Here is a 26,542-nt window from a genome sequence, read left to right as displayed (position 1 = left end):
TTGTCCGGACATGCGATGTACTCGTCTTCCTCCTTGATTGCTAACTTCCTCTTGAGTTCTTCAATCTCCTGCTTAAGATCGCCATTGTGTCTTGCTAGAGCTACGATCTCGTCCATGTAGTCCTTGCATGTAGACTTCAGTTCTCCTTCTAGCTCGATGATCCTTGCCTTTGCATTCTTCAACTCTATCATATCATTGCACATCTGGTTCTCGTGGCGTCGAATGTGCTAGTTCAACTCCTGGATGAAAGATGCAATGGATCTATCCTTCTTGGTGCTGACTAACTCCCATTGTTCATCTCGGCGTCCGCAAATCTGGTAGATAGTGTCCTTGAGGTCTTCTTGATAAACTTCTCGAATGCGTCCTATGGTGATATGAGCTGCCATGCTCTTTCCCAGACTCCAGGTTGGTGCATTGAAAACACTATCTATGGGCTTCGTAATTGGCGCGAATGTCCTTCCCGGAACGTGAGCTTGAATCTTCCAGCGCTCCTCTTCAGGCAGAGTGGCGTTGAAAGTTCCCGTGAAGCTTGGTAATCCAATGTTCAGGTACTTGGTGACTTCCTTCAGGTGAAATCCAAATGGTGTGCCTTCATCCGGTTGAGCGTACTTAATCTTCGCGTTCGTCATCCTAAAAGAGTAGAAAAGATGAGGAGTTAGAAAATGAGAAGAGAATGCTGATCTATGGCTTTAACTTAGTGGTCGTGTCCTACAGTCAGCGTGTGCTCTGATACCATCTCTGTAGCGACCCGATCAGTGCTCTGTGCTCAGGTGTCATCCCTGGATCAGTAATGCTGACACCACACAGTACATCGAAGGATTTATAGCAGAGTGGCAATCACACACTTATTACATCGTTGTCTCAAAAGAGAACTTATTACAATAAATATGGCTTAAGGCCATCTATTGTCGATAACAGCGGAAGAGTCGGAAGATAAATGGGTCCATCAACTCCAACGGGATCACTGAGTATAGAACCACGACCTAAAAGCACCTTACTCGTCGTCTGAAAAGTCTGCAACATGAAGGTTGCAGCCCGAAAACGGGTCAGCACATGGAATATGCTGGCAATGTAACACATAGAGAGTAATGGAATGAAACAGCTATACTATATGCATATATGGCTGGTGGAAAGCTCTATGGTTACAGTTTTGCGTAAAGCCAGTTTTTCCCTACTGCAAAGGAATAAATTTTATTTAACTATCATGGTGGTTGTTAAACATCGAGAATGGTTGACAGCATTCTGATCCCAATTAAGTAATTTAAAACCCAACAACATTAATTAGAAGTAACATGATGAGATTCACATGATATTCAAGTACTAGATACTCAAGTTGTCCATAACCGGGGACACGGCTAATCATGATTAGTTTATACACTCTGCAGAGGTTTGCGCACTTTTCCCCACAAGACTCGATCGCCTCCGTTTGGTTTCTCGCACTACAGGGTGTTTGAGAAGACGGATGACCGAGACACAGTCTTTCAGAAGCGCTAGCACCTTACATGTGGGTAGACCGGTACACCTACTTTCCCCTACATCTGCTAGTCTACCCGTAAGAGTTCGCACGACTTAGTCAACTATGCCAGAGCCCATAATGGCTTGTGGCTGCACACGGAAGTTTCTAGCATGAAAGATCTTATGATCCCTTTGAGCCTGGGTGGCGGTCCGAAATAAAAACAGGCAAGTCCTGATAGACATCAGGTGCCTCAATCCACCCAGATGTGTGTTTAAGTTTCCACCTTAGATAAACCCTTAATTATCAATCTCACATCTGTCATGGATATCACTCACCCAATCCACGTCTACTAGCATAGCATGGCATAATAAGCAAACGTAGAAGTAACTTCCAAAGGTTTGATAATAATACAGGTGATAGGTACTACCTCATCTACTTCCCATCCCACAGTTTAATTAGATCCTAATCATGCAATGTGAGAGGATTGATCTAATGCAATAAAACATGGGTTGTAGAAAAAGGAATGATCAAAGTGTTACTTGCCTTGCTGATGATCCGCGAGACCTAGGGTTTCGAAGTAACAAGCGGCGCAATCCGGGTGATCTAACGCAGACAAACAACAAGCACACAATAAGTACTCATCTAATGCACAGGTAAAACTCGAACAAGAGAACGAACCAGAAAGTTCAATTTAAGAACTCCGGTTGCAAAGAAAGAAAGAACCGAACAAAGAAACGGAAAACAAACGGCGGAAGAAAACAACTTGGTTCTAGCAAGTTGAAACTAGGTCAAATTTTACCATAGCAAAAGCTTGTTCAAGTTGATTAGACGGAACGACGGTTTTGAAACGGAACTCCAGGCGCTTAAATCACCTGATTCCGATAAACGAGCGGGAAGAAAGACTAGAACGAGGATCGGATCTGAGATCACGATCGCGGAATAAAACCGACGAGAAAGAAAACGAAGAGCGGTTAAATGAACGGACGTCGTTAACCGGGAAAGAATCGGTGATCACGTTCGTTGAGACGAACGGTCCGAAAGAAGAACGAGAACCGATCTAGGGTTTTCGGCAAAGAAACTGAAAAAGAAACGGAAAACCGATCTAGGGTTTTCGGAAAAGAAACCGAAAAAGAAACGGAAAACCGATCTAGGGTTTCGGAAGAAAACCGAAACAAAAACCGGAAGAAAAAGAAAAGAATCGGAGAGAAAACGAAACAGTTCTTTTAGGAAAAACCGGACTGGGGAAGAAAAAGAGAGGCGCGGCGCGGGGCAACCTCTGGCGAGGCGGAACTCCGGCGACGGCGGGGCAAGGGCGGCGGCGGCGGCTAGGCGGCGGCGGCAGCAGCTAGGGGCGGCGGCGGCTATAGGCGGCGGCTGCTAGCGGCTATAGGCGGCGGGGCTGGCGGCTATAGGTGGCGGCGGCTTGGGAGGAGAGGGGGGGTGTGGGGTATTTATATAGGTGAGGGGGGGTGTAGATGCTTGGGCAAGGGGCAAGGGGGGCGCCGGCCTAGAGTCCTACTAGGACATGGCCTAGGGGGGGCGGCGGCTGGCGCTGGCGCGCAGGGCGGCTGGCGGCTGGGCCGGCCGGCTGGGCCCTTGGCCCAGGCGGGGCGCTGCTCTTTTTTTAAACGGTTACGCGCGCAGAAAAACAAAAGAAAGAAAATCTAAACGAACTCCAAAATCTCTAAAGTAAATTTTCCCCGACTTCTAAAAATGAGTCGAACAAAATGAACTTTTCTCCAGGCCTAAAATGCAATTTTCGAAAACGCGCATTTTTCCCTATCCAAATAAAAAGCAAACAAAACTCCGGAAAATCCAAAATTTGATTTATTTATTAAATCTCCATTTTTTTCCTAAATTTGGGAAAGTCATATTATTCCCTCTCTCATATTTTTGATGTGGGAAAAATAATTGAAGATGAAATAAATAAATCAAATGATCCTCTTTTCATATTTGAGTAAACTCTCAAATATGAAAATAACGAAATCTCCAACTCTCTCCGAAGGTCCTTGAGTTGCGTGAAATTTCTAGGATCGACCAAAAAGAAAGAAAATATGATATGCGTGATGATCTAGTGTATAACATTCCAAATTGCAAATTTGGGATGTTACAGTGCTATTTTTAGGTAGCTACCATACTGTGATGTTAAAATATATTTATGTTCCTGATATGAAATTGGCAAACAGTTGTTTGATATGAAATGTGAATTTGTGTAATACTGGAATTATTAATTGTAAACTAATAAATGTGCTAAATGGGTCATGGAACTTTGCAAATGGTTCTAGTAGTAAAAGCGCTTGTGATGGATAGCCCAATGCCACACAGTTTTCTTCATCAAATCATGTGTGATGTAGTTGAATAAAAGCAAATGATTAACCGAAGCAGAGCGTGTGTGATAGTTACACCTATCACACATGAGCATATACATAAAACTATGTGGGATGCACATCCGAACGGAAACGTTTTCCCTAGATTGACTGTGTGGGATGTACATACGAACGGAAATGTTTCCCTAGATTGACTGTGTGGGATGTACATAAGAACGGAAACGTATTCCTTGGATTGACTATGTGGAATGTACATAACAAATGGAAACATTTGTTTGGGGCTGACTGCGTGGGATGTACTTACGACCGGAACCGATTGGGCCTGTATAATCGTATTTGATCCCTCGCCTATCGTACACGACCTCATTTTGCCGAGCATGTGTGCTAGGAGAGCCTTTCCCCGATGGTTTCTAGGTCGTGTGAGAAGGACCCCCGCCCCTATCGCAGTCACTCACTAGGCGGCGGTTCAACACGCCGTCGCAGAAAGGGGTTAAAAACTGTTTGTATAGCACCTTGTTGTACGAGTGCTACTGTTGTTGTTACTATTTCTATTGAAGGAAATATGCCATAGAGGCAATAATAAAGTTGTTATTTATATTTCCTTATATCATGATAAATGTTCATTATTCATGCTAGAGTTTTATTAACCGGAAACTTAGTACATGTGTGAATACGTAGACAAAACAGAGTGTCCCTAGTATGCCTCTACTTGACTAGCTCGTTAATCAAAGATGGTTAAGTTTCCTGACCATAGACATGAATTGTCATTTGATGAATGGGATCACATCATTAGAGAATGATGTGATGGACAAGACCCATCCGTTAGCTTAGCATAATGATAGTTAAGTTTTATTGCTATTGCTTTCTTCATGTCATATACATATTCCTTTGACTATGAGATTATGCAACTCCCGAATACCGGAGGAACACCTTATGTGCTATCAAATTTCACAACGTAACTGGATGATTATAAAGATGCTCTATAGGTATCTCTGAAGGTGTTTGTTGGGTTGGCATAGATCGAGATTAGGATTTGTCACTCCGAGTATCGGAGAGGTATCTCTGGGCCCTCTCGATAATGCACATATCATAATAAGCCTTGCAAGCAAAGTGACTAATGAGTTAGTTGCGGGATGATGCATTACGGAACAAGTAAAGAGACTTACTGGTAACGATATTGCACTAGGTATGAAGATAGCGATGGTCGAATCTCTGGCAAGTAACATACCGATGACAAAGGGAATAACGTATGTTGTAATTACGGTATGACTGATAAAGATCTTCGTAGAATATGTGGGAACCAATATGAGCATCCAGGTTTCGCTATTGGTTATTGAGCGGAGAGGTGTCTCAGTCATGTCTACATAGCTCTCGAACCCACAGGGTCCGCACGCTTAACGTTCAATGACGATTTTGTATTATATGAGTTATGTTATTTGGTGACCGAATGTTGTTTGGAGTCCCGGATGTGATCACAGACATGACGAGGAGTCTCGAAATGGTCGAGAGGTAGGGATTCATAGATAGGACGATAGTATTCGGACACCGGAAGTGTTCCGGCGGTATCGGGTACGTATCGGGTCACCGGAAGGGGTTACGGGCAACTCCCGGCAAGCTATATGGGCCTAATGGGCCAAGAGAGGGATAGACTAGACCCAAAAGGGGCTGGTCCGCCCGCTATAGGCTGAATAGGAGGAGAAGGAAAGGAAGGGAAGGGAGAAGGAAAGGGGAGGATTCAGCCTCCCCCTTTCCTTCCCCTCCCCCCTCTCTTTCCTTCCCCCTCCGATGGATATGGAAGGGGGGAGGCCGACTTGAAGGAGGCACCCAAGTAGGATTACTCCTACTTGGGGCACCCCTTGCAGCTCCTCTCCCTCTCCCACCTATATATATGTGGGGGCACCGCTAGAACACACAACATTGATTCCTAACCGTGTGCGGCGCCCCTCTCCAAAGTTTACGTCTCCGGTCATATTGTCGTAGTGCTTAGGCGAAACCCTGCGTGGATCACTTCACCATCACCGTCATGATGTCGCTTGAAGCTACGCCGCTATTTCCCAAAGAGGAAGGGATGATGCAGCACAGCGGCGGTAGGTATTTCCCTCAGATATGAAACCAAGGTTATCAAACTAGTAGGAGAACCAAGTAACACAACGTAAACAACCCCTGCACACAAATAGCTAATCCTCGCAACCCGACATGTTAAAGGGGTTGTCAATCCCTTCCGGGTACGGCGCCTCAAGATAGGCAAATAGACGTGGGAAAAATTGTAGTAGATTGATAGATCGAACACCAAATTAAATAAATAATTATAAATTGCAGCAAGGTATTTTTTTATTTTTGGTTTAATAGATCTGAAAGTAAATGCAAAGGAAAAGTAGATCACAAAGGCAAATATATGAGAAAGAGACCCTGGAGCCGTAAGCTTCACTAGTGGCTTCTCTTGAGAAAAATAGCAAACGGTGGGTGAACAAATTACTGTTGGGAAATTGATAGAACTTCAAATACTCATGACGATATCTAGGCCATGATCATTATATAGGCATCACATCTAAGATTAGTAGACCGACTCCTGCCTGCATCTACTACTATTACTCCACACATCGACCGCTATTCAGCATGCTGATACGTCTCCAACGTATCTATAATTTTTTTATTGTTCCATGCTATTATATTATCTGTTTTGGATGTTAATGGGCTTTATTTTACACTTTTATATTATTTTTGGGACTAACCTATTAACCGGAGGCCCATCCCAAATTGCTGTTTTTTTTGCCTATTTTAGTGTTTCGCAGAAAAGGAATATCAAACAGAGTCCAAATGGAATGAAACCTTCGGGAGCATTATTTTTGGAACAAACGTGATCCAGGGGACTTGGAGTGCATGTCAAGAAACAATCGAGGAGGCCACGAGGCAGGGGGCGCGCCTACCCCCCTCGGCGTGCCCTCCACCCTCGTGGGCGCCTCGTTGCTCCACCGACCTACTTCTTCCTCCTATATATATTCATATACCCTGAGAACATTCAGGAGCACCACGAAACCCTATTTCCACTGCTGCAACCTTCTGTACCCAAGAGATCCCATCTTGGGGCCTTTTCCGGAGCTCCTCCGGAGGGGGCATTGATCACGGAGGGCCTCTACATCAACTCCATGGCCCCTCCGATGATGTATGAGTAGTTTACTTTAGACCTTCGGGTCCATAGCTAGTAGCTAGATGGCTTCTTCTCTCTCTTTGGATCTCAATACAAAGTTCTCCTCAATTCTCTTGGATATCTATTCGATGTAATCTTCTTTTGCGGTGTCTTTGTCGAGATCCGATGAATTGTGGGTTTATGATCAAGTTTATCTATGAGCAATATTTGAATCTCCTCTGAATTCTTTTATGTATGATTGGTTTATCTTTGCAAGTCTCTTCGAAATATCAGTTTGGTTTGGCCTACTAGATTGATCTTACTTGCAATGGGAGAAGTGCTTAGCTTTGGGTTCAATCTTGCGGTGCTCGATCCCAATGATAGTAGGGGAAACGACACATATTGTATTGTTGCCATCGAGGATAAAAAGATGGGGTTTATATCATATTGCATGAGTTTATCCCTCTACATCATGTCATCTTGCTTAAGGCGTTACTCTATTCTTATGAACTTAATACTCTAGATGCATGTTGAATAGCGGTCGATGTGTGGAGTAAGAGTAGTAGATGCAGGCAGGAGTCGGTCTACTTATCACGGACGTGATGCCTATATACATGATCATACCTAGATATTCTCATAATTATTCACTTTTCTATCAATTGCTCGACAGTAATTTGTTCACCCACCGTAATACTTATGCTATCTTTAGAGAAGCCACTAGTGAAACCTATGGCCCCTGGGTCTATTATCCATCATACAAGTTTCCAATCTATTTTATTTTGCAATCTTTACTTTCAATGTATATCATAAAAATACCAAAAATATTTATCTTATTATTATTATCTCTGTCGATGTCAAAACCGGCGGATCTCGGGTAGGGGGTCCCGAACAGTGCGTCTAAGGCGGATGGTAATAGGAGGCAGGGGACATGATGTTTACCCAGGTTCGGGCCCTCTTGATGGAGGTAATACCCTACGTCCTTCTTGATTGTTCTTGATGATATGAGTATTACAAGAGTTGATCTACCACGAGATCATAGAGGCTAAACCCTAGAGGCTAGCCTATGGTATGATTGTATGTTTTCCTACGGACTAAACCCTCTGGTTCATATAGACACCGGAGGGGGCTAGGGTTACACAGAGTCGGTTACAAGGGAGGAGATCTACATATCCGTATTGCCTAGCTTGCCTTCCACACCAAGGAGAGTCCCATCCGGACATGGGATGAAGTCTTCAATCTTGTATCTTCATAGTCCAATAGTCCGGCCAAAGGATATAGTTCGGCTATCCGGACACCCCCTAATCCAGGACTCCCTCAGTAGCCCCCGAACCAGGCTTCAATGATGATGAGTCCGGCACGCAGTATTGTCTTCGGCATTGCAAGGCGGTTTCCTCCTCCGAATACTCCATGGAAGATTTTGAACACAAGGATAGTGTCCGGCTCTGCAAAACAAGTTCCACATACCACCGTAGAGAGAATAATATTTCCACAAATCTAATCTGCTAACACGTTTTGACATCATGACATCATGCCATGGCCCGGTCATTATTCGAACCGTTTTTCTCAACCGGCACCGCACATATCGCGAGGCGGTTTTCTTGACACATCTTGTCAAAGAAGAGATCGTGTTCTCCTTATTACGGGATTCTCATCAATACGGATATGGGGAATAAGCGATTTTACCAGGCAAGTGGGGAGGCGCATCGCCTCCTCCGCCCTTATAAAGGGACAAAGATTCACTCTTTTCACCCACGCCTTCTTCCTCCTCGCTTATCCATTCCCGCACACTCGAGCTCTAGCGCCCAAGCTCGCGTTCTTATTCTCAAACCACTCCAAGCATGTCCGGAGCAGGAGGCAAGTGGACGGTCTCCTCCGTCACGGAGGAGAACATCATAAAGTTACGGGAAGCCGGATATCTGGCCGCGGATATCGCGCACCGGCTGCCAGATGAAGGGCAGATCATCCCAACGCCCAAACCCCATGAGAGGGTAGTTTTTCTTACCCACTTTGTCCGCGGACTGGGATTTCCACTCCACCCGTTTGTCTGCGGGCTCATGTTCTACTACGGGCTGGATTTTCATGATCTGGCCTCCAATTTCATCCTCAACATCTCGGTGTTTATCGTCGTGTGCGAGGCCTTGGTGGGCAAGATGCCTAATGTCACCTGGCTTGAAGGCTCCTATGTGGAGACCATAAAGGGGTGGCAATCGGGGTGGTTCTACATCATTGAGCCGCGTGACACCAACTGGGTGACGGCCCCCAAATTCCGATCTGGAATCCCCACACGGCTCACCTCCTGGAAAGAGAAGGGCCTGTCCTGGGGTTCCTCGGTATAGCTGACCGGACTCCAGACCTGCATCAAGAAGATGATGAGCAAGAAAATCAAGCTCGTCAACATGGTCCAGGTCATGCTCTTCCGCCGGATCCTCTCGTGTCAACAACGGGTATTCAACTTGTGGGAGTTCAACCCGGCCAAGCACCAAACGCTGCGAGAGCTCTACGACATGAGGCACGAGGACATCTGGAGGGTGCTGTTCAAGGGCACCGAGGTACTCATGCCCTCATCGAGGACCGCGGACTCAGAGCAAAGTGCCGCGCCAATCCAGTAAGTTTTTATACTTCACAGGGTATCCATTTGCCCCAGTTTAATTATGTGCGGGATCTAAGCCTTCCATGCCTTTAACAGGACTGGGTGAAGACAGCGGAGCAAATAGGTTGCCCCGCCCCCCTGCCGGAAGATCCTGTAGATGTTCTCCTAACGGAGATGCTGGTTCCGGCACCTTACGAGGTGCCGGTGAAGAAGGCCAAGAAGAAGGCCGCGGGGACACGAAAGGGTCTCCGGCGCAAGGTTGTATCGGACTCATCGTCCGATAACTCCGACGCGCCCTCCTCCCACAAAAACGAGGAGGAGGAAGAGGAAAGTTCTCCCCCCAGCTGGGGGAGACAAGAAAAGGAAGGCCGACCCAACCGGGGAGGTCGAAGGGTCCAAGAAGGGCAGGACCCTCCCTTCGGACTGCTCCACGACAGCCGCCTACAGTGGCGACGAGTGGCTACCCAGGGTCAAGCCCCTGGCAAAGTCGTAAGTATCTGGACACCATAGTAATTCTTGGTATGTTTTACTGCACTTCTTCTCCTCATGCCGAACATGATTATGCAGTCTGTCCCGAGCTCATCTTGACGTATCTTCGTCGAGTGGTTCGTTGGACTCGTCGGATATGAACAGCGGTTCTCTTCCGACCGCCTCCACCCCTTTCCCTGCGGACAACATCAAGGAGTTTTCTCAACAGGCACCGGGCCTAGGGGAGGCAGTCCTGGGGGCACCTCAAGGCGACCTTCCGGACCCTGGGCGCAAAGGGAGACGGACTCCCATGGGCTCCAGGTTCGGCCCCCAGCCAAACACTGCACCGGAATCTTTGGTGGTTCCGGAGTCCGGCGGGCGAACCCCCGTTAAGGGGGGCAAGCCGCCAGTGCTGGTGTCCTCTGTCTATCCAGAGGCACCGGACAACTTGCTGGAAGCGCTTCGTGGCGCTTCCATCGACGAAGTGCACCGTACTATCATGAGTACGGTGATCGAGAAAGTTCAGTCCGCCAAAAACGGACTGACTGAAGCTGGCGCCAGCCTCCTAACAGGCTTTCAGGTAAGCAATCAAAATATAAGAAAATATTACCGCATAGATAGTAGCCCCTGATGCTCTGTTCGGCGTTCGAGTAGAAAGGCCGAATAGAGGAACAAATGATGACTCAGGAGTCTAATCAGAATATATCTATGTATATGTGCAGGCTTCACTGCTGGCCGCTGCCGCATGTACTGTGGAGGTCTCTGCGCTGAAGCAGGACCTGGAGTGGTCCAAGAACGAGCTTGGCCTTACGAAGAGGCAGCTCGAGGAGAGCAAAGGTAAGCAATACCTTGTCTATATAAAATAAAAGAAATTCAGGTGTAAAGTAATAGGATCATCATGAATTTTCCAGGAGCCACGACCGAAGTGGCGACCCTAAAGAAGGCGTTGTCCGAGGCCGAAGACAAAGCGTCCGAGGAGCGCATTGAGCGGGAGAAACAAGAAGGCCGAGTGGGCGAGGTGCAGCAAGAGCTTGAGGCTCTCGCCAAGAAACATGAGTCCTTGGAGCTTGACTCTAAGGCGCAAAAGTCCGTGCTTGAGAAGGCGCTCGAAAGCGCCCGGAGCGCCAAGGCTGAAGCCCAGAAGGCCCTCCAGGAGATTGATGCGGTGAAGAAGATAGCAGCGGGCAAGGCATTCATTATGCAAAGCAAGCATGTGAAGGAAACTTTCCTTTTTCTTACCCGAGTTCGGAGCTCTCCAGGAGCGTTTGCAGATCTTTCCCGCAGTGTACTGGATGCCGCGGAGTTTTACCGAGCTGAGGAGGGGAGCTCGACAGAGAAGTTGTTCTGGTCTCAGTATACTCGGACCAAACACCCCGTGCCCTAGAGCGACCAGCTGAAGCAGTTGGTCGAGCTTCACAAGGCGGCCAAACAAGCCATGAGGAGCCTTATAGTCCGGATGTGGCCTGGCGAGCCCATGTCCGGCAGCTACTTCGGTCTGGTGAGGCGGCTCGTCGACACCTGCCCACGGCTTGAAGTCATAAAGTGGTCCATCTGCATCAAGGGTGCGCGCAGTGCTTTTGCCCGGGTGAAGGTGCACTGGGAAAAGCTGGACGCCGTGAAGCTGGTGAAGGAGGGGCTGCCGGAGGGCAAGGAGCATCGCTGCCCCGAGATGTATTATGAGAGTGTCCTGAAGGATTCCCGCCTTGTGGCGGATGTATGTGCCAGGGATGTAATTTTTGAATGAGCATGCTCTTGTGATCCTGTAATGTGAAACAAGTTCATCTGCGCTATGCAACACTTTTTTTAATTTAAAATATTACCTTCTGTGCGGCCGTTTACAAAATCTGAGAGTTGGCTAGTCGTCGGCTTCTGCCCCCATGTAACTAGTACTGGGGTGTTCGGGATAAACATGAGCACTCTTTACCCCAATTTTGGGTCCTTCAAGGGAGGTGTTCAGCGCAACGAACCAGGCAATCGGACTATAATGCTTTATCACTCTCACTTAGCCATAGAAGTCTACAATTTTAAATTTTGGCCAAGCCCCTGGTATTCGGAAGGCCGAATTTGGGGCGCTATACACGCCTAAGCCGGACAAGGCCAACTCCTCGCCCAAAGTGGAAAAAGTTTTAAAGACTTGAGACCTCTCAAACAGCGGCCAGTCTCTCGCCTTATCATGACAGTCAGTTTTCGGCTTTCTCTACTGAGGTGTTCATCCGGAAGAACCGGGACACAATCGCAGTAGTTCTCCCACCGCTACCTTAGCCGATATAGCGGAACGTAAGGTACCAAAGGATGGGAGCCGGGCAAACCCAACTATTGACCCAAGACTTGATTCGGAGTTGATGCATATAATGCTATAAGTTCGGGGTGCCTCACTGTCGAAAGTGTTCGGACTTCTCGCGCCGTATTATGGGGTAAACGAAAGCCCCTGGCGTACTGACCGCACCTGAGTTTACGGGTGCGGATTGTCGTAAATGGACATAAAGGAAAAAAGAATGAATAATGCAATAATAGACTAATGCTATGCATTGTTATTTAAATAATACGTCGAAGCGTACTGGTACAGGTAGTGCAATAAGCAGAAAGTAGGACTATTCGAAATGTCCTATCCAAGGGCAAGCTGCGTATGGATAGTAGAAAACGGGTATTATTATTAGAGACCACCTAGGGGTTCCCGTGTACATCTTAGCTTCTTGCCGCCTTGGTTGTTCCTTCCCGTAATGTGTCCGACAATCATACTGCCGAAAAGGGCTTCCAGAAAGTTAGGCCCTGAAAGAGAAAAGAAATGATGAAGATATACAGCCCCTAGGGAGGTTAAGCCGCATTGCGGGACGTGCCCTGATCATGCCCCCGCCTGTGTCCATGGTATTTTCAGTGCGTAATTATGTACACATGGCACGGATTTCGTTGCTTGACTGGGACTCGGACGGGGGCCGAATTGCTAGGCGAGCTCTGAATGTGCCAGGCGATCCTGTTGCAGTTCACTCCGGACACGCTTGAAGGTGTTCGGGGGTTGTATCGCCGAGTTAGCGGTTTGCCTTGAAAGGCTGCTTTGTGCTTCTCCTGCGAGGGCCGCAGTGTGCTCTTCCGTGCGGAGCGAGCGTTCTGTGTTTCCATTCACTGTTATGACCCCCCGAGGTCCTGGCATCTTGAGCTTGAGGTATGCGTAATGCGGTACTGCATTGAATTTTGCAAATGCAGTTCGTCCGAGCAGTGCATGATAGCCACTGCAAAATGGGACGATGTCGAAGATTAACTCCTCGCTTCGGAAGTTGTCCGGTGATCCGAAGACCACTTCCAGTGTGATTGAGCCCGTGCAATGGGCCTCTGCACCTGGGATGACGCCCTTAAAGGTGGTTTTGGTGGGTTTGATCCTCAAGGGATCGATGCCCATTTTTCGCACTGTATCCTGATAGAGAAGGTTCAGGCTGCTACCGCCGTCCATAAGGACTCGAGTGAGGTGAAATCTGTCGATGATGGGGTCTAGGACCAGTGCGGTGGATCCTCCATGACGGATACTAGTGGGGTGGTCCTTTCGATCAAAGGTGATCGAGCAAGCAGACCATGTGTTGAACTTTGGGGCGACGGGCTCCATCGCATAGACGTCCCTTAGTGCATGCTTCCGCTCCCTCTTGGGAATGTGGGTTGCGTATATCACGTTCTCCGTCCTCACTTTTGGGGGGAACCCCTTCTGTCCTCCCATGTTCGGCGGCCGGGGCTCCTCCTTGTCATCACTATGCAGCCCCTTGTCCTTGTTTTCGGCATTTAACTTGCCGGCCTGCTTGAACACCCAGCATTCTCTGTTGGTGTGATTGGCTGGCTTGTCGGGGCAGCCACGGATTTGACACGAGCGATCCAGTATGCGATCCAAACTGGACGGAGCCAGAGTACTTCTTTTAAATGGCTTCTTCCGCTGACCGGATCTAGAGCCTCTGAATCCGGCATTGACTGCCGTATCCTCGGTGTTATCGCCGTTATTGCGGCGCTTTGGTCTGTTATGGCGTTGTGTGCCGTTGGCATCTTTGGTATCCGAAGTGCCCGAATTCCTCGATGTGTTATTGCTGCGAGCCAGCCAGCTATCCTCGCCCGCGCAAAAGCGGGTCATGAGTGTCGTGAGGGCTGCCATAGACTTCAGCTTCTCCTGGCCAAGGTGGCGGGCAAGCCACTCGTCACGGATATTGTGCTTGAATGCCACTAGGGACTCTGCGTCCAGACAGTTGACAATTTGGTTTTTCTTAGTCAGGAACCGAGTCCTGAATTGTCTAGCCGATTCCCCTGGTTGCTGAGTTATATGGCTCAAGTCATCAGCATCCGGTGGTCGCACATAAGTGCCCTGGAAGTTGTCAAGGAATGCGTCTTCCAGATCCTCCTAACTGCCGATGGAGTCTGCTGGCAAGCTATTCAGCCAATGCCGAGCTGGTCCTTTGAGTTTTAGTGGGAGGTACTTGATGGCATGTAGATCAACAACGCAAGCCATGTGGATGTGAAGGAGGAAATCCTCAATCCATACAGCGAGATCTGTTGTACCATCATATGATTCGATATTTACGGGTTTGAAACCCTCCGAGAATTCGTGATCCATAACTTCATCGGTAAAGCATAGGGGGTGTGCGGCGCCTCTATGTCGGGCTATATCACGACGCAGTTCATATGAGTCTTGTCTGCTGTATTTGGCCCGGCCGGATTTGCTTTTGGTGTATCCAATGCGACGATCATCGTCCCATGTTGGCGCGCGTGCCCGTGACCCGTATATTGACCTTGCAAGTTTTGCCTTACTGTCCAATATGTCTCACAGGTCCCGTGTGTTGCCCCGGGCCTTGGTATTTTTGATTGAGTGGCGGCGGGGTGCAGGCTGAACTTCAGGATGAAACGCCTCTCTAGCTCAGCCACGCGGTGGCTGGTCAGCCGCATCGTACAATGGTGAATGAGGTTTCAATGCTTCCTCCTTGAGGTGGGGTAGCAACCTGCGTTTTGGGTAACTCTTGGAGGGGCGCTCGAGTTCGTATTCCTCGGCCGCAAGGACTTCGGTCCATCTGTCTGCTAGCAAGTCTTGATCAACTTGAAGCTGTTGTTGCTTTTTATTCAGGCTATTTGCTGTGGCCATAAGCCGGCGCTTGAAGCGCTCCTTCTCGACGGGGTCCTCAGGCACGATAAATTCTTCATCGCCGAGGCTCGCCTCGTCTTCGGAGAGAGGCATGTAATTGTCCTCCTCCGGTTCTCCATCTGCTGCCCACTCTGGAGGGCTAGCTTGTTCATCCTCCGGCTCTACATCGTGCTGGAGGGGATTGTGGTTGTCTTCGGCACTATCCGGAGTGTTATTATCTCCTGTGCCGGTATCACTACTTTTGCTTTGGCGGGACTTAGAGCGGCACCGCTGACGTCGGTGCTTGGGTTTCTTCTTGGAGGGGCCATCCTCCGCTGTCTCGTCGCCGTAGCCTTCTTTAGGGGTGTCCACCATGTATATGTCGTATGATGAGGTAACGGTCCAACACCCTATGGGTAGTGGTTCCTGCTCGTCTCCTGCATCATCGTCCATACCGTCGATGTCTTCGGAGTCTAAGTCGAGCATGTCGATTAAATCGTCCATAGTGGCTACTAAGTGGGTGGTGGGTGGGCAGCGAATTTCTTCGTCGTCCGCATCCCATTCTAGCCGGACATAGTTCGGCCAAGGTTCTCCTGACAAGGAGAGAGACCTTAATGAGTTTAGCACATCGCCGAAGGGTGAGTGCTGAAATATATCCACGAAGGTGAACTTCATGATCGGCGCCCAGTTGGATTCGACGGGCACGGATGTAAGCGGCTCGGAGTCCGTGGCTGGAGGTGCATCCAGTGGTTCGGTGACACGGCTCTCATAAGGGGTGAAGTCAGTATCCAGCTCTATCGCCACTGAGAGTGCGGCCTCCATGTCGTGGTCTATCCCTCCGCTCTCGGATGGCGCGATTTGCTCCGGATTGACGGCCGGAGTAGTTGCAGGTGCGATTTCCCGAATATTGTCCGACGGCAGAGTTACGTCATGCTCGTCGTGACTGTGCGGCGCACCTGGCATGGGCTCGAATCCGTCGAAGATCAAGTCTCCGCGGATGTCGGCAGTGTGGTTTAAGTTTCCGAACCTGACCTGATGGCCAGGGGCATAGCTCTCGATCTGCTCCAGATGGCCAAGCGAATTGGCCCGCAGTGCGAATCCATCGAATGCGAAGATCTTTCCGGGGAGGAAAACCTCACCTTGGACCGCATCGTTACTGATGATCGAAGGAGCCATCGGGCCTTACGGTGACGGCACAGTGGAACTCTTAATGAAAGCACCAATGTCGGCGTCAAAACCGGCGGATCTCGGGTAGGGGTCCCGAACTGTACGTCTAAGGCGGATGGTAACAGGAGGCAGGGGACATGATGTTTACCTAGGTTCGGGCCCTCTTGATGGAGGTAATACCCTACGTCCTGCTTGATTGTTCTTGATGATATGAGTATTACAAGAGTTGATCTACCACGAGATTGTAGAGGCTAAACCCTAGAAGCTAGCCTATGGTATGATTGTATGTTGTCCTACGGACTAAACCCTCCGGTTTATATAGACACCGGAGGGGGCTAGGGTTACACAGGGTCGCTTACAAGGGAGGAGATCTACATATCCGTATTTCCTAGCTTGCCTTCCATGCCAAGGAGAGTCCCATCCGGACACGGGACGAAGTCTTCAATCTTGTATCTTCATAGTCCAACAGTTCGGCCAAAGGATATAGTTCGGCTGTCCGGAGACCCCCTAATCCAGGACTCCCTCAATCTCTATCAGACCTCACTCTTTCAAGTGGCCGTAAAGGGATTGACAACCCCTTTATCGCGTTGGTTGCGAGGTTCTTATTTGTTTGTGTAGGTACGAGGTGACTCGCGCGTGGTCTCCTACTGGATTGATACCTTGGTTCTCAAAAACCGAGGGAAATACTTACGTTGCTTTTCTCCATCACCCTTTCCTCTTCAAGGGAAAACCAATGCAGTGTTCAAGAGGTAGCAAGAAGGATTTCTGGCGCCTTTGCTGGGGAAATCTACACCAAGTCAAGACATATCAAGTACACGTCACAACTCTTATCCTTCGCATTACATTATTTGCCATTTGCCTCTCGTTTTCCTCTCCCCCTCTTCACCCTTGCCGTTTTATTCACCCTCTTTTTCCGTTCGCCTTCTTCCCATGTGTATCTTTCTTTGTGTTTCCATGTCCCTTCTATTTTCTTGCATCTTTGCTTGCTAAAAATCTATTGTTATGGATCCACTTAAAGTGTTCTACTTGGATCATCTTCGATCCTTATGCGCTCGTGTTGAAACCCCAACTAGCCTAGTTGATGGTAAATCTTTAGATGAGCATGGTCATTTCATGCATCACCGTTTGTTTGAAAAAGGGATACTCTTATGGGATCAAATAAACAGATTGCTATGTTATGCTTGGAATCTTTGTGAAATTTGTGATCTGACTTGTTGCTCTAAGAACCCTAAAAAACACCTCCCTTACCTATGTGAGTTTAATGATGATGAAATCTGATCTTCTTATGCAAAGGGTGTTTATAGTTACTACAATATTGAACAAATTGAAGAATTTTTTGCTTTTAAGGGTGCTTATGAAGTTGCTTCTTTGATTGGAAAGTATGATATTTCTCTCTACGAATCTGAAAATCTTGACATACTTAAATATTGCCATGAAAACTATGCTCATAATGTCTATGTCAAAGAATTTGTTGAAAGAATGACTGCTGCTTCGGAAGAAAATAATGATATGCATGAATCTATAGATAATTATGATTCTGATGATTTGATTGAAATATCCCTTTATGAACATGATGCTTGCTATTCTTGTGGCCATGATGCCAATATTTATGAAGATAAATTTGTTATAGTTGCTTATGTTAAACATGAGATCGTTGCTATTGCACCCATACTTGAAAGTTCCTTCGATGAAAAGCATGATTGCAATGATGCTATAATAAATTCTCTTAATGACAATTTTGTTAATGATATGCAAAACCTCATGCTTGGGGATGCTAGTTTTGCTATGAATATTACTTGTTGCAATGATCATGATTGGGGTGATTCTTCTTTTGATCTTGAAAATTTATTTAAGCCCCATGATGAATATGAGATTGATTATAATGTTTGCAATAATCTTGAAAGTGGGTTTGGAAGAGTTTGAACTTTAGATCCCACATATTTGGAGAATGTTCAATCTTATGAAGTTTTTGATAAAAGTGGGTTTGGAGAGGTCATGACTTTAGTTAATGTTAACCCCACTATTTTGGAAGAGTGTCAACTTTGCATACATGTGGATTGTGTTAAGAATATGTTTTGTGATAGCTATATTGTTGAATTTTATTATGATCCTACATGTAATTATTATGAGAGAGTAAAATATGGTGGTAGAAATTTTCATGTTACTAAATTACCTCTCGTTATGTTGAGATTGCTATTGTTTCTTTCCGCTTCCTTGCATATGCTAATTTTTATTTCCTTGATAATTTGTTTGCGTATAAGATGCATATGCATAGGAAGTATGTTAGACTTAGATGTGTTTGTCACGTGTTTTATGATGCTCTCTTTGTGCTTCAATTCTTGTCTTTCATGTGAGCATCGTTGAAATCGTATGCCTGGCCATAAGGCTTTAAAGAAAAGCGCTTGTTGGGAGACAACCCAATATTTTTCCTTGCTTTTATTCAATAAATAATTTATCTAGCCTCTGTTTTGGTTGTGTTTTTTGTGTTTAATTAGTGCTTGTGCCAAGTAGAACCATTGGGAAGACTTGGGGAAAGTCTTTGCGATCTTGCTGTAAAAAATAGAAACTTTCGCGCTCATGAGAATTGCTGCCATTTTTTATTGGGGAGTGATATATAGTTAATTCTTTTTGAATATGATTAATAGATAAAATCCTCACATCCAGAAATTTATTTTAGAATTTGGGGGGTTCCATAAGTTTGCGTTAGTTACAGATTACTACAGACTGCTCTGTTTTTGACAGATTCTGTTTTTCGTGTGTTGTTTGCTTATTTTGATGAATCTATGGCAAGTAATGGAGTTTATAAACCATAGAGAATTTGAAATACAGTAGGTTTAACACCAATATAAATAAATAATGAGTTCATTACAGTACCTTGAAGTGGTGTTTTGTTTTCTTTCGCTAACGGAGCTCACGAGATTTTCTGTTAAGTTTTGTCTTGTGAAGTTTTCAAGTTTTGGGTAAAGATTTGATGGATTATGGAACAAGGAGTGGCAAGAGCCTAAGCCTGGGGATGCCCAAGTCACCCCAAGGTAAAATCCAAGGACACCAAAAATCCTAAGCTTGGGGATGCCCCGGAAGGCATCCCCTCTTTTGTCTTCGTTCATCGGTAACTTTACTTGGAGCTATATTTTTATTCATCACATGATATGTGTTTTGCTTGGAGCGTCTTGTATGATTTGAGTCTTTCCTTTTTAGTTTACCACAATTATCCTTGCTGTACACACCTTTTGAGAGGGACACACATGGATCGGAATTTATTAGAATACTCTATGTGCTTCACTTATATCTTTTGAGCTATAAAGTTTTTGCTCTAGTGCTTCACCTATATCTTTTAGAGCACGGTGGTGGTTTTATTTTATAGAAATAATTGATCTCTCATGCTTCACTTATATTATTTTGGGAGTCCTTTAGAACAACATGGCAATTTGCTTTTAGGCATAATAAAAACTTTCATATAAGTGCATTGAATACTATGAGAAGTTTGATACTTAATAATTGTTTTGAGATATGGAGGTAGTGATATTTAGAGTCATCCTAGTTGAGTAGTTGTGAATTTGAGAAATACTTGTGTTGAAGTTTGTGATTCCCGTAGCATGAACGTATGGTGAACCATTATGTGATGAAGTCAGAGCATGATTTATTTATTGATTGCCTTCCTTATGAGTGGCGGCCGGGGACAAGCGATGGTCTTTTCCTACCAATCTATCCCCCTAGGAGCATGCGCGTAGTACTTTGTTTCGATAACTAATAGATTTTTGCAATAAGTATGTGAGTTCTTTATGACTAATGTTGAGCCCATGGATTATACGCACCCTCACCCTTCCATATTTGCTAGCCTCTCTATTACCGCGCATCTTTCGCCGGTATCATACACCCACCATATACCTTCCTTAAAACAGCCACCATACCTACCTATTATGGCATTTCCATAGCCATTCCGAGATATATTGCCATGCAACTTTCCACCGTTCCGTTTGTTATGACACGCTTCATCATTGTCATATTGCCATGCATGATCATGTAGTTGACATCGTACTTGTGGCAAAGCCAGCGTTCATAATTTTTTCATACATGTCACTCTTGATTCATTGCATATCCCGGTACACCGTCGGAGCCATTCACATAGTCATATTTTGTTATAAGTATTGAGTTGTAATTCTTGAGTTGTAAGTAAAAAAGAAGTGTGATGATCATCATTATTAGAGCATTGTCCCGGTGAGGAAAGGATGATGGAGACTATGATTCCCCCACAAGTCGGGATGAGACTCCGGACAAAAAAAGAAGAAAAGAGGCCAAAAGAAAACAAAAGAGAAAGAAGGCCCAAATAAAAAGAGAGAGATAAAAAGAGAAAAGGGACAATGTTACTATCCTTTTTCCACACTTATGCTTCAAAGTAGCACCATGATCTTCATGATAGAGAGTCTCCTATGTTGTCACTTACATAAACTAGTGGGAATTTTACATTATAGAACTTGGCTTGTATATTCCAATGATGGGCTTCCTCAAATTGCCCTCGGTCTTCGTGAGCAAGCAAGTTGGATGCACACCCGGTTAGTTTCTTTTGTTGAGCTTTTGTACACTTATAGCTATAGTGCATCCGTTGCATGGCAATCCCTACTCACTCACACTTATATCTATTGATGGACATCTCCATAGCCCATTGATACGCCTAGTTGATGTGAGACTATCTTCTTCTTTTTGTCATCTCCACAACCACCATTCTATTCCACCTATAGTGCTATGTCCATGGCTCACGCTCATGTATTGCATGAAAATTGAAAAAGTTTGAGAACATCAAAAGTATGAAACAATTGCTTGGCTTGTCATCGGGGTTGTGCATGATTTAAATATTTTTTATGATGAAGATAGAGCATAGCCAGACTATATGATTTTGTAGGGATAACTTTCTTTGGCCATGTTATTTTGAGAAGACATAATTGCTTAGTTAGTATGCTTGAAGTATTATTATTTCTATGTCAATATTAAACTTTTATCTTGAATCTTTCGGATTTGAACATTCATGCCACAATAAAGAAAAATTACAATGAGAAATATGTTAGGAAGCATAACACATCAAAAATTCTATTTTTATCATTTACCTACTCGAGGACGAGCAGGAATTAAGCTTGGGGATGCTTGATACGTCTCCAACGTATCTATAATTTTTTATTGTTCCATGCTATTATATTATCTGTTTTGGATGTTAATGGGATTTATTTTACACTTCTATATTATTTTTGGGACTAACCAATTAACCGGAGGCCCAGTCCAAATTGCTGTTTTTTTGCCTATTTTAGTGTTTTGCAGAAAAGGAATATCAAACGGATTCCAAATGGAATGAAATCTTTGGGAGCGTTATTTTTGGAACAAACGTGATCCAGGGGACTTGGAGTGTACGTCAAGAAACAATCGAGGAGGCCACGAGGCAGGGGGCGCGCCTACCCCCCTGGGTGCGCCCTCCACCCTCGTGGGCCCCTCGTTGCTCCACCGACCTACTTCTTCCTCCTATATATATATTCATATACCCCGACAACATCCGGGAGCACCACGAAACCCTATTTCCACCGCTGCAACCTTCTGTACCCAAGAGATCCCATCTTGGGGCCTTTTCCGGAGCTCCGCCGGAGGGGGCATTGATCACGGAGGGCCTCTACATCAACTCCATGGCCCCTCCGATGATGTGTGAGTAGTTTACTTCATACCTTTGGGTCCATAACTAGTAGCTAGATGGCTTCTTCTCTCTCTTTCAATCTCGATACAAAGTTCTCCTCGATTCTCTTGGAGATCTATTCGATGTAATCTTCTTTTGCGATGTGTTTGTCGAGATCCAATGAATTATGGGTTTATGATCAAGTTTATCTATGAACAATATTTGAATCTCCTCTGAATTCTTTTATGTATGATTGGTTTATCTTTGCAAGTCTCTTCGAATTATCAGTTTGGTTTGGCCTACTAGATTGATCTTTCTTGCAATGGGAGAAGTGCTTAGCTCTGCGTTCAATCTTGCGGTGCTCGATCCCAGTGACAGAAAGGGAAACGACACGTATTGTATTGTTGCCATCGAGGATAAAAAGATGGGGTTTATATCATATTGCATGAGTTTATCCCTCTACATCATGTCATCTTGGTTAAGGTATTACTCTGTTCTTATGAACATAATACTCTAGATGCATGCTGGATAGCGGTCGATGTGTGGAGTAATAGTAGTAGATGTAGGCAGGAGTCGGTCTACTTGTAACGTACGTGATGCCTATATACATGATCATACCTAGATATTCTCATAATTATTCGCTTTTCTATCAATTGCTCTATAGTAATTTGTTCACCCACCGTAATACTTATGCTATCTTGAGAGAAGCCATTAGTGAAACCTATGGCCCCCGGGTCTATTCTCCATCATACAAGTTTCCAACCTATTTTATTTTGCAATCTTTACTTTCAATCTATATCATAAAAATACCAAAAATGTTTATCTTATTATTATTATCTCTATCAGATCTCACTCTTGCAAGTGGCCATGAAGGGATTGACAACCCCTTTATCGCGTTGGTTGCGAGGTTCTTATTTGTTTGTGTAGGTACGAGGTGACTCATGCATGGTCTCCTACTGGATTGATACATTGGTTCTCAAAACTAAGGCAAATACTTACGCTGCTTTACTGCATCACCCTTTCCTCCTCAAGGGAAAACCAACACAGTGCTCAAGAGGTAGCACATGTATCTATTGTATTAAGTTCATGGAGAAACAGAGTAATGCAATAAGAACGATGACATGATGTAGACAAGATCTATCTATGTAGAGATAGACCCCATCGTTTTATCCTTAGTAGCAATGATACATACGTGTCGGTTCCCCTTCAGTCACTGGGATCAAGCACCGTAAGATCGAACCCACTAGAAAGCACCTCTCCCCATTGCAAGTTAAATAGATCAAGTTGGCCAAACCGAACCCAAATACCGGAGAAGAAATACGAGGCTATAAGCAATCATGCATAAAAGAGATCAAAGAAACTCAAATAACTTTCATGGATATAAAAAGATAGATCTGATCCTAAACTCAAAGTTCATCAATCCCAACAAACACACCGCAAAAGAGTTACATCATATGGATCTCCAAGAGACCATTGTATTGAGAATCAAACAAGAGAGAGGAAGCCATCTACCTACTAACTACGGACCCGAAGGTCTACAGAAAAATACTCAAGCATCATTGGAGAGGCACCAATGGAGGTGGTGAACCCCATCCGAGATGGTGTCTAGATTGGATCTAGTGGTTCTAGATTCTATGGAGGCTGAATCAACATTTCGCCAACTCCCCTAGGTTTTTGGGAATATTGGGGTATTTATAGAGCAAAGAGGCGGTCCGGGGGGCACCCGCGGTGGGCACAACCCACCAGGGCACACCTGGGCCTCCTGGCGCGCCTGGTGGGTTGTGCTCTCCTCGGAGCAGCCCCTAGGCGCAGTGAGGGCCCATTATGTTCCTTCAAGTCCAAAAAAAATCTCCGTAAAGTTTCGTTGCATTTGGACTCCGTTTGATATTGATTTCCTGCGATGTAAAAAACATGGAGAAAACAGCAACTAGCACTTGGCACTATGTCAATAGGTTAGTACCAAAAAATGATATAAAATGATTATAAAACATCCAAGAGTGATAATATAATAGCATGGAACAATAAAAAATTATAGATACGTTGGAGACGTATCAACATCCCCAAGCTTAACTCCTACTTGTCCTCGAGTAGGTAAGTGATAAAAATAGAATTTTTGATGTGGAATGCTGCCTATCATGTCATATCATATTCTTTTCTTTGAAGCATGGACATTTGGACTTTTATATTGTTCAAAGCAATAGTCTAGTTTTGACATGATAATTTAAATACTCAAGCATATCAACAAGCAACCATGTCTTTCAAAATATCAATGCTAAAATAAGTTATCTCTAGCCCATCATGCTCAACCATTGATCCATTCATGAAACACACTCGCATATTAACTACACCCAATACTCAAGTACGATCATATTGCCTCCTAGTTGGTGCTTTTATAAGAGAAGATGGATACTCAAACTCAAAATAAAAATTGCATAAAGTAAAAGAAAGGCCCTTCACAGAGGGAAGTAGGGATTTGTAGAGGTTCCAGAGCTCAAAGCGAAAAACTTAGAGATAAAAACATTTTGGGAGGTGTATCCTTCCCACCAAAGAAAACGAGTTAGAGTTCCCAATACTTTCCATGATTAGATATATCATAGGCTGTTCCCAAATAGAAAATAAAGTTTATTCCTTTTTCAACCATACTTTCACTTTCCATGGCTAGCCGTATCCACGGTTGCCCTCCATACCAATACTTTCCAAGGAATTTATTATTTGACAACATAAAGTAAATTCATTTTTCATTTCAAGACTGGGCATTCCTAATACCTTTGCCTTACTCTCGTGCAATGACAAGTGAATAACCATTCATCTAGAGAATAACACATCTAGCATGGAAAATATTAGCACCCATCACCGCTCCGCCAGAGAAACGGACACACAAAAGAGAAGTTTATTTTGAAAATTAGAGATGACACATACGCATTAGCTTAGAATGGCAAAATAATACCGCATATAGGTAGATATAGTGGACTCATGTGACAAAGCTTTGTTTGAAGCTTTGTTTGAAGCTTTGTTTTAAGGATATAGTGGACTCATGTGGACTCATGTAGAGATCATACTTACTGCAAAATGAAGGCTAGCAAAGATTGAGAAGCGACTAACCAAGAAATGAATAATCTCATAAGCGAGCATTAAGCATAATTAACACCGAATAATGCACCACAAGTAGGATATAATTTCATTGCATAATTATTGACTTTCGTGCTTGCATAGGGAATCACAAACCTTAACACCAATATTCTTACTAAAGCATAATTACTCATCAACATAACTCACATATCACATCATCATATCTCAAAACTATTACTAAGAATCAAGTTTATATTTTCCAATGATCTTCATGAAAAAAAATTTATATCCTTCTTGGATATCTATCACTTTGGAACTAATTTTCATATGTTGCTTTTGACAAGCTCAAACAAATATAAGTGAAGATCACGAGCATAATTTTTTCCCTCAAATTAATTTAAGTGAAGCAAGAGAGAATTTCTTGAAAATTTTACTAACTCTCAAATAAATCTAAGTGAAGCAAGAGAGCATTTCGTAAAAAAATACTAAAGCACACCGTGCTCAAAAAGATATAAGTGAAGCACTAGAGCAAGTCCATAGCTCATAAAAATTTAAGTGAAGGATAGAGAGCAATTCTAAGAAGTAGTGACATAATTTTGGCTCTCTCAAATAGGTGTGTCCAGCAATGAATCAAGACTTAAAACACAAAATAAAACAAGCAAAGACTCATATCATACAAGGTGCTCCAAGCAAAACACATAGTATGTGATGAATAAAAATATAGCTTAGAGTAAAATAGCGATGGTCGTTAGAAGAAAGAGGGGATGCCACTCGGGGCCATCCCCAAGATTATTTTTTGCTCATTATTGCATAATAGCTTTGGATTCCGGGGCATCCCCAAGCTTAGGCTCTTCTTACTCCTTATTCCTTCATCCATCGTGAGATAACCCAAAACTTGAAAACATCAATCACACAAAACTCAACAGAACCTTCGTGAGCTCCGTTAGTATAAGAAAATAAATCACTACTATAAGTGTTGTATCAAAAAAATTCATATTTTGTTCTTGCGTTATATCTACTCTATTGCAAATTTTGTATGGCAAAAACTCATCAAAGAAAACCATAGAGCCATCAAAATAAGCACACAACGCAAAGAAAACAGAATCTGTCAAAAACAGAACAGTCTGTAGCAATCTGACTATTTCGAATACTTCCGTAACTCCAAAAATTCTGAAAAATTAGGACGGCCTGAGTAATTTGTATAATGATCTACTTCAAAAGTAATGAGTATTTTACCACTTTCTGGTTAAAAATGAGAATTATTTTCATGATCGCAGAAGTTTCTGTTTTTTCAGCAAGATCAAACAACTATTACCCAAGAAGAACCTAAATACTTTACTCGTAAAAACACAATCATAATAGTAGCATAATTGTGCAAACACTCAAGAACAGAAATCAAAAGGTAAAAATAAATTTTATTTATTGGGTTTCCTCCCAACAAGCGCTATAGTTTTACGCTCGTAGCTAGGCATAAGATTTCAAGGATGCTCACACGAAAGATATGAATTAAAATACAAAGAGAGCATCATGAAATATATGAAAAACACATTTAAGTCTAACATACTTCCTATGCATAGGTATTTTATAAGCAAGCATATTATC

Source organism: Triticum urartu, chromosome 3A, assembly GCF_056163025.1.
Source record: "Triticum urartu cultivar PI428250 chromosome 3A, HENAU_Tu73, whole genome shotgun sequence".
Classification (NCBI taxonomy): Eukaryota; Viridiplantae; Streptophyta; class Magnoliopsida; order Poales; family Poaceae; genus Triticum; species Triticum urartu.
The sequence above is the reverse complement of the archived record's forward strand: the minus strand, read 5'-3'. Positions refer to the sequence as shown.